The 10,284-nt window shown below is 35.4% G+C and overlaps 1 pseudogene across 1 annotated transcript; it reads right to left on the reverse strand.

Annotated features, from left to right (window-relative positions):
• Positions 1-7,837: 7,837 nt before the first annotated feature.
• On the reverse strand, positions 7,838-10,083 carry LOC146956811 (CBL-interacting serine/threonine-protein kinase 7 pseudogene; annotated as a pseudogene). The gene has a single exon (XR_015021170.1). The product of XR_015021170.1 is annotated as a CBL-interacting serine/threonine-protein kinase 7 pseudogene (transcript).
• Between the last annotated feature and the right edge of the window lie 201 nt (positions 10,084-10,284).

Consider the following 10,284-nt stretch of genomic DNA (forward strand, 5'->3'; position numbering starts at 1 on the left):
ATCCTTAAACTGATTATCCATGTTACAAACATGCTCAATATCTGTACCAATATGGTTCAGATTATATAATTCAAATTGTTTTCCCCTGAATTCTTAGCACAAAATGGTGCTTATCGGGTGTTCGGATTATTATATAATAAAAAAAAGTAATAAACACACCCTATTTTTTGGGTGCTCGGATTATAAAATTTGGATTTTTGAAAACTCATTTTTTCCACCGCAAAACAAGGGAAAAATTCATTTGAGATTATAAAATTTGAAAATCTCAATAACATTTTTGTGAAAAAAAATAGGACGCGAGAAAAGGCTGTAAGAATGGGAAAAGTAACGAATAAAATAAATTAGGATCATTTTTTCTTTAAAAAATTGTAAAATATCGCCACGGTTGCTTTCCCATACCACACAATTTTGCTAATTCCCAAATTTGCAACCGACAGTTCCACAAAAGAAAAAGAAAATCTGTCATATTTTCTGGATATTTTTCATAGACTTTGAAATTGTTTGAATTCGAATAGAAAGTGAATGTGTGTTTGGTTCAGCTTTGAATATAATTGATTCTGACATAATTGATTCTGATAGAATTGATTCTGACAGAATTGATTCTGAGAGAATTGATTTATGTTTGGATACAATTATGTAGAATTGATTAAACAAACTAAATGTTGTTTGGATGATTAATTTTGATCAAAATTGCTTTTGAATGTATAATTACTAAAATAGACATAACTAAAGGAGAATTGATAAAGGGCAATAAAGGAAAATAATAGGTTGTAATAATAAAATATACAATTTACTGTTTATAATTGATTCTAGAAAAGTTAGAAGCTAGGATTTGTAGCTTCATGGATAATTGCTTTTGGAGGATAAAAACAATTCTTAAAAGCCAAAACAAACATGTTGTTTTTGGCTAGAATTGCTTTTGGAACTGTTTATAATTGCTTTTTGGCTAGAATTACTTCTGAAAAGCCTAACCAAACAGTATCTGAGTTTAGAAATTAAAAGTTGTTCTTGTATTCTCATAAAAAATAAAATAAAAGAGATGTCCTTGACTCCTTGTGTGAATTAAGTCTTAATTATCGTTTATAGGTATAAGAAAAAACAAAAACGAAACCTTGGGCATAGCATCAAGTATTTCCTAGAGTTTGACCTGAAAATGAAAGGTGACGAAAAGTTAATCTTGATTGGTTCTATGTGTTAGTATTTTATTAGTGTTCCTTAATACAAACACATTATCATATTACATCTTACTTTTTATCTCTGAAAATATCTTAGTCTATCTCTTTGAAGTAGGGACACCCTAAACTCATCCCTTTCTAAAAAGCTTATAAAAGTTGATTAATTTTTTCTATTAATGTCGGCACCGTAGTAACCAGTGTTATTCCATATTTGATATAAGTGTAATCGAAGCATTGAGAAGCTCTACACCGATAGAAAATTAAAATTATGCCATCTAGATAGATTTTTATAGTCATCTGTAGTAGATATTTATCCAAGTGAAAGTTGAAAATATGCCAAATTACAATTTACTACCAAAAAATATCTACTAAAAAGGCACTCAAGATTGCTTAAATCTTACATGTGACCATATTATTTCATTAATTCACTTTCAATCTACTATTGCATATTAACCTATTTTCTATTTGATTCATGTTTCCTTTTTTTTTTTTTATACGAATATCGTTTTCTTTTAAAATATATTAATTAATTCTTATTTTCTAGCTATGAAGTTTGCATCACTAATAAATCTAATATTGAAAAGATGCACTGAAGGTTGCATTTGAAAAATACAATAGATGTGATAAACTTTAAGCTAATTAGTCCAAAATTGTGTTACACTTAAAAATAGAACTTAATAATTAGTGAGAAAGTAACGTTCACATTCATGAGTAAAGTAGATGAGTTATGCTTATGCAAGATACGTTTAAAGCATATAAAAAAAATATTCGGATTTCTTTTAACGGGGTTGCTTGATGCATGGGTTCCATCACATGGACTATCTGATCACTACTGGCCTGTGAATGTACAATCATGAATATTTAATTAATAGTAGTACTTTATTTCTAAAAAAAATTAGTAGTAGTAATTGTATAACTTATCCCATAATTTAAGAAATCATTATCATATATATGCATGCTTGATTTGAAGCCGTTGAAAGTAGGAATACATGCTCTGGCAGGGGACCATGTTACTTTGCAGACCCTATAATAACGCTTCTTGATTTTTTTTTTTTCTTTTTTTTCTTTTCTTTTCAAATGAATTCAAGAATGGGAATGTTTCTATGATACTTGTTTTCCCGTAAGAGGGTTCGTCACTATTATTGGCTTATGTTTTTTCAGTCACATATAATAATCAGAAAAGATAAAGACAGAAAATTACCTCCATACAAACGACAAAGTTGAGATTAATTAGAGATTGATTCATGATTCATGAACCATAATCAAAATTACCTCCTTACAAACGACAAAGTTGAGATTAATTAGAGATTGATTCATGAACCATAATCAAAGGTTCAACCAATTAGCTTTCGTTTCCGCAAGAATACACAAGTATTTTTTATATTTTTTGAGAGATATACACAAGTATTTTGTTTACAAAGATTATAGTGAGAGTTATATAGTTCAACCCTTCGATCCAAATCTCTAGTATATTGTTAAATTATAATAATCTCTTATTTGTCAAAAAAATAATCTCTTATTTTTTTTGCTTTGTTTTTTATTGGCTTCTGTTTGGATTTATGAACTAAGAAAAGGTTTTTAATTTTTTGTTGTATAGAAAGAAAATCAACTCATTCAGTATAAAATCTTTGTGCCAACTCTAATTGGATTCAAACTTTTCCTAGATATACCAATAAGCATTTACTTAGATATACATCTGATCACTGTCCCATTTTTCTTGAATTTTTTGACTTTAATGAGTTCAGATCTTCCTACAACCCCCCTAAGCTCAAAAGGTTTGAGCAGCTTTGGGCTTTGGAGCAGGATAGCTCCCCAAATTGTTAAAAGAACTTGGAATTCTAGTTCAGGGGACAGTATATATAAACTTAAAGTCACTCTTGATGACATGTATGAATGGGGCAGATCCAAGTTTGGTGACTTACCTAAAGATATTAAAACCATCCAGAACTGCCTACACACTCTCAAAGAGAAGATTCCAGATGAGGATTGCCTGCAAATTATCAAATCCAAAGAATACCAGTTAGATGACCTCTTAAAAAAGGAAGAGCTTTGGTGGGCTCAAAGAGCCAAAGTTCAATGGCTCAAACATGGTGACCTTAACACTAAGTACTTTCATTATAAGGCCAGTCAAAGACAAAGGAAGAATACCATCCACTATATAACTGATAATCAGGGAAAGCTTTGGCAGGACAGTGAGCATATCTTTTCTGTGTTTAACAATTATTTTAAGAATATTTTTATTCACTCTGACACTCAATATGCCCCTGACATCTTTAATGTTGTTAGGAATAGAATTACTAATGATCAGTATGGTTACCTTGATGCTAATTTTACAAGTTTAGAAGTTATAGAGGCCATCAGTAACCTCAAGAGCAATTCTGCTTCTGGTCCTGATGGCCTCACTGCCCTTTTTTCCCAAAAATATTGGGATATCATTGGTAGTGAGATTCTTTCTTTTACTCTCAACATCTTAAATAATGGGGCTTCTCCCAGCCAAATTAACCATACTTTTATTAGCCTTATTCCTAAAGTTAACTCCCCTACTCATCCTTCTGATTTTAGACCAATTAGCCTTTGCAATGTTTTATTGAAAATTATCACTAAAACCATTGCTAATAGAGAGTTAAAAAGATTTTGCCTTCTATTATCAATGAATTTCAAAGTGTTTTTCTTCCTGGAAGGTTGATTACAGATAATACTCTTATAGTTTTTGAAACTTTACATTATCTTAATAAACCTAGGAAGAAAAACAATGGCTATGTTGGTATAAAATTAGACATGGCAAAGGCCTATGATAGCCTAGAATGGGATTTTATAGAGAATACTTTAAGGAGTATAGGTTTTCCTAATAAACTGATCCTTCTTATTATGAGTTGTATCAATTCTGTTTCCTTCTTTGTGCTTATTAATGGTCAGCCCTCTGCTCCTTTCCTCCCTAATAGAGGTTTGAGACAAGGGGACCCCCTTTCTCCTTATATCTTTATAATTTGCTCTGAAGTTCTCTTTGGTTTAATCACTAAAGGTCAGGAAGATGGAGTCATTCACGGAATCTCTATAGCCACCAACGCCCCATCTATATCTCATCTACTTTATGTAGATGACAGCATCCTTTTCTGTAAAGCTAAGCCAGCAGAGGCAAAAGCCATCAAAAGCATCCTTGATATCTATCAGAAGGCTTCAGGACAAAGGGTAAATATGGATAAGTCAGAAATGATTTTCAGTCCTAATATTGATTTGGTGGCAAAGAAAGCATTTCAGGACCAGCTACCTATCAAGATTACCACCTGCATCTCTAAATATTTAGGTATGCCTACTCATCTTGGAAGGTCCAAAAAGATTGATTTTAATTTCATTATGGATAGAATCTGGAAGAAATTGAAAGGATGGAAAGAAAGAAACCTCTCTTTTAAGGGTAGAAGTGTGCTCATTAAGGCAGTTGCTCAGGCCATTCACACCTACATCATGAGTTGTTTCCTTCTCCCTAAAGGTTTGGTTGAAAAAATTGAAAGCAATGTCTGCAGATTTTGGTGGGGCAGCTCAGGGGATAGTAGGAAAATCCATTGTGTTAAAAAAGACAAGCTTTTTACTTCCAAATATGAAGGAGGTATGGGTTTCAGATCCCTTAGAGATTTTAATATGGCTATGCTGGCTAAGCAAGTCTGGAGATTTCACTCAAATCCTAATTCTCTTATTGCTAGATGTTATAAAGCCAAATACTTCCCCAATTCTACAGTTTTTAAAGCCTCTATAGGCTGCAATCCAAGCTATGCTTGGAGGAGTATGCATAGTTCTTTATGGACAATTAATAAAGGCTCATGTTGGAGGATAGGTAATGGCAGATCAGTTGATGTCTGGGAAGACAACTGGCTACCCTTTCAGCCAAATTTCAAGGTACTTACTCAAAAAGGTACATCCCACCAACCTGGTAAAGTTCAGGATCTAATCATGAATGATAGCACCAATTGGAATTTCAGTGTCTTGGAAAGCACCTTCATACCATTGGATAAGTGTCAAATTGAACAAATCCCCGTAGTTAATCTCAATCACCAAGATGACTTGATGTGGATGTTTGAACCTGATGGTAATTATACAGTTAAGAGTGGTTACAAAGCCATACAAGTTTGGAAAGCTCTCCCTAATCCCTCTGCTTCCTATGTCTATATGGAAAAAGCTCTAGGGACTGCATACAATCCCTAGGCATAAGAACCTTATTTGGAGAATTTTGAATGACTCTCTACCTATCAGAAGCAAACTTATCAACAGAGGGATCAACTGCTCTATCCTTTGCCCTCGGTGTAACTTAAAATCTGAGACTCTCACACATGTTTTCATGTCTTGCCCTCTTATAACTAGGTCCTGGTTTGGATCTCAACTAACACTAAGGATCTTTAATCAACCTATTATGGATTTTAAAGACTGGCTCCTTAATTTCATTGAGTCAAATTATGAGCAAAACATTATTTATACAACAGCACTAATTTACAGTATATGACATGCAAGAAACCAAAGCGTTTTTGAAGATCTAATCGTACCTGAAGAACAAATCATCAGCAGAGCTCACAACAGCATACAAGCATTCAAATCAGCCAACATGTAAGTCCCTGGCCATGTTCTTCATAGCTCTCGCCACTCTCAAGGTCCCAGATCTCACCGCATCAACAAATGGGTCAAACCTAACTCTTCGGTTTTGAAGGCTAACTCGGATGCCAATCTTCAAGCCAAGGGCTCATGGGGCTTAGGCGCAATAATAAGAAATACTGAAGGATTGGTTATGGCAGCAGCGACCTGGCTCACCAAAGGTTTCCACTGTGCCCTCACAGCTGAAGCTATAACGCTCCTGCATACGGTTCGTCTTGCTCGAGATTGTGGCTTTCGAAGGATGGAATTTGAAACGGACAGTGAGAAGTTAGTAGATCTAATGAAGAACAAAGATAAGGTTCATAGAACCTACACTAGTTTAGTTGTCCGAGAGATTTTCTCTCTTTTGTCTTGTTTTGACTCTTGTGTCTTCCGGTTCACCCATAGGCTGGGTAATAGTGTTGCTCATGGCTTGGCCCAATTGGCCCACTCTGAGCCCAACAAGGTATGGATAGAGGAAGTCCCTATACAGATTCAAACTTTGTACACCCATGAGTTAATTCATTAATGAAGGCATTTTTCATTTTCAAAAAAAAAAAAATCTAATTATATATTTTTTTAATTTTCCTACTAAAATATATTAAAATATTCCAAAACTTTAAAGAGAAAAAAATATGAAACATGTTACAAGTTTTTATATCGCAATATCCATTAACATATTTCGTATTTGTATGTATTTTTTGAGATTTTTTTTTTAAGCATATTTGTATGTATAAATTATATCAAATGTATAGATTTTCAATATTGTAAGTGAGCTACGCAACATTCAGATACAAAACTAGTTGTGTTGGTTGTATACTTCAAACTGTGGAGGATCTACTCTAGAGGGCCAGCACATAAGATTACCATATATCGAGAATGTGTTGGTTTACTAGTCTAGTTTATAGTTGTTAAAGTGTATACACTTTAGATTACCACAAATTCGTTGTTAGTTACTAGCTAGAGTTGCAGTTAGATCGGATATCATTGAGTTAATTAGAAAGAGATTAATCTAATTATAGGGTTTACTTGTGAGTCAAGTAACCATAGTTAGTTATAGGGATGGCAATTGGACCCAGACCCTATGACCACCCGCAAAAAATACCCGCTATGGGTAGGGTAAAACCCCACTTTCATGGGTCCGGGCATGGGTATGGGTAATTACCCGCAAATTTGAATGGGTATTGGCACGGGTATGGGCACTGTACTACCCAGTCCCGCAACCCGCATGTATGTATTTATATAATATAAGAATAAAAATAATTTTTAATTATAAAAAATTCTCTTTTTTTATTTTATTTGAATTGTTCGAATTGTATAATCATCAATTACTGATCGACATTGGTAAACGGCCCAAAGCAATTTGATTATAGTTCAATTCGTGATGATCATAAGTTGAAAGTTCATAAAAACTTAATGCATTTGACGATCATAAGAAAAAATAAATAATTTATTTATTTTTTGTGTACAATTAATTTATTTATTTAACTATTTAAGTCTAACCCTAAAACAGCTTAATGCAAATTAATAAAAACTTTAGTAACGATTTATTATGACTTTAACATGCAACTGCAACTTTTTAACGTATAACTGATGTAAAGTATCTATTTTGTCTTTCTTTCTAGGGATATTTTGGATGTTTTTTTATTTGGCTAAATACTACGATTCATACTATTTTATTAGTTGATTTGAAATTTTTTGGATCATAATTTTATTTCAATTGTGGTTATTTAATTTTCTTTTCATGGTTAAAGTGCAGGTAATGGGTGCGGGTATGGGCACTTAAGTACCCATAGGGTATGAGGAAAGACACTAAAGTTGTTGCCCACGAGAGTACGGGCTCGGGTACGGGTATTTTTTACAAACGCAGGTATGAGGATGGGCACCATAGTACCCTGCTCATTGGATACCCATTGCCATCCCTAGTTAGCTAGCATAACCCACTCAATTATATTACTTTACAACTTCTCCATTCAATACAATTCACATAGTTTTCATTCATATTCTCCTGTTCTTCTTCTAAGTTGATATATGCAGGAAAAAAGTGAAACAAAATACAGTATTATATAATAAAGTTGGATCTAATAACATGATCATCACTAATCGCAACTAACGGGAGAAGAAACACATTAGCACCATGCTCATATACATAATAGTAATATTTTTTTCTTTAAAAGAAGAAAAAGATGAAACCAACATAAAATTAACACACATGTAATTTTAACAATAATCCTAGAAGTTAATTGAAAAGTTTTTTTTGAATCGGCAAAATTTATTAAGACCGAAACTCTTGCAAGACGCAAAGAGGTGGATAAGAAAACAATACAAAGATGCCGCATATAGGCGTAACATCTACCCCGTCAACACACCAAAATTACAACCAAACACTAAGGCAAAAGCTATGGGTCTGAAATCTAAATAAACACATCAAATTTCAAGCCCCTAGCAATCCCTAAACCAACCCAAAACAGTCCCTATACACTCCCCTAACCGAACAGCAACTCCAGAAGCCAGAAAAAACAACAAACAGCTCCGCAGCAGACAGACAGCAGCACTTACAGCTGCTGTTCTGTCCTAACAGCCACATTAAACCCAGCAAAAATACCGATCCCCAGCCAAAACACCAAGAAAACCAGAAGACAGCATCACATTACCTCAAGAGACACTCCCGGGGCACCAACTCCACTCGTAATACAAACATGCCGGAGTATTCGAGCGACTTAACAACCACCTCCACGTCAACACTTTAACCTCTATTAAGCATCATCATATACTAAAGTTAATTTTCTTGGTCATCTTAGGTTCAAAATGTGTCATGTTTAGCGACTAATTCTTCAAAGCATACTACGTACATGCACACTCCCTCCATATGTAGATGGTGTACTCTTAACATCCTCTCTCTATATGTATTACTATGTATATATACATTTAGGATTAGGATTATGGGATGGGATATGTAGGATACTCATGAAGACTCTTGATTATTGTGCCATGAAATCACAAGATCTTGCAAACCAACTTTCCAATCCTCCCAATGATTATCCTCAAACTCCAAACCACCCTCTACCACCTTAACGGCCACCAAAACAAGTTGACAAGGCACAATCTCAAAAACTTCAACTACCAAACTCACCTTCCCTTTCACCAATCCAATTGCACTATTCTTACCAACCTCAACTTTAAACCCCAAAACCCCTCCAACTTCCTTCACCTTTTCCTCCACCACTTCCATCTTTGCACTAGAAGTAAACCTCTTCTCCCTCCATGTATTATTATTATTATTATTATTATTATTACCACCTTGAGAAGACGACGTCGTTTCAAATAAACCACTCAAATCCAAACCCGAAGACATAGATATTATATGAAACGCATTTAAACCTAAAACTTTCCCTTCCTTTCCATAATCATACCCGAAAACACTCTTTTCCGGTTCAGGTTCCGGTTTCAACGATTTCTTAAACCACTCGTTCGCAAATAAACCCTCCAAACTCATTCGTGTTTCCGGATTTGGATCAAGTAACCTATATATCACAATACGCGCCCGTTTCGAAACCCAATCCGGAAACCGATAATCTCGCCGGGAAATCTTCTTGCACATCGCTGGAATATTCAAATCGTCAAACGGAAGATAACCGGCGAGAAGTACGTAGAGTATAAGTCCACACGACCACGCGTCAGCTTTTGATCCATCGTAACCGCCACTGCGCCGTAGAATCTCCGGCGCTGTATACGCCGGAGTACCACAAGCAGTATGGAGTAGTCCGTCTTTGAGATGTTCTGGAAGAGCAGATAGACCGAAATCGGAAACCTTAAGATTCCCATCAGCGTCGAGGAGGAGATTCTGCGGCTTGAGATCACGGTGAGCAACGCCGTTACGGTGGCAGAAACGTAACGCAGAGACAAGCTGTTGAAAGTAGAAACGAGCTGTGGATTCGGAGAATCTTCCACGACGGGAGAGAGCGGAGAAAAGCTCACCACCGGCGGCGAATTCAACGATAAGATGAATTTTGGTTTTTGTAGCCATAACTTCGTGGATTTTGAGGATGTTAGGGTGGTGGTGAAGACGGCGCATGGCGTCGATTTCACGTATTATACGAGGCTCCATGGCGGCATCAACGGTTTTTGACTTGTCGATGATTTTGACGGCGACGGTGGTGGCGTTGTCGTGGAGGGGATGAGCTTTGTAGACTTTAGCGAAGCTGCCACGGCCGAGGAGGCGGGTGAGTTGGTATTTTCCGAGAATGGTGGGAGGGCGGGGGGTTGGTGGTTGTTGTAATGGCGGTTCCATGGCTTGCTTGGCGGTGGTGATGAGTAGAGAGAAGCTAAGTAGGAACTTTCATGGGGTAGAGAATATGTTTGCGTGGAAATGAGTTTATATAGAGAAGATTTTGGTTTGCTGATGGGAGAAATATCATGTGAAATGGTGGGGTCCATTTGATTTTTATAATGAATAGATTAATGATATTTTTGATACTCTCTTAGAAGAGAT

This window comes from Medicago sativa, chromosome 1, assembly GCF_051527215.1.
Source record: "Medicago sativa cultivar Bolivia chromosome 1, Bolivia_mono, whole genome shotgun sequence".
Lineage (NCBI taxonomy): Eukaryota > Viridiplantae > Streptophyta > Magnoliopsida > Fabales > Fabaceae > Medicago > Medicago sativa.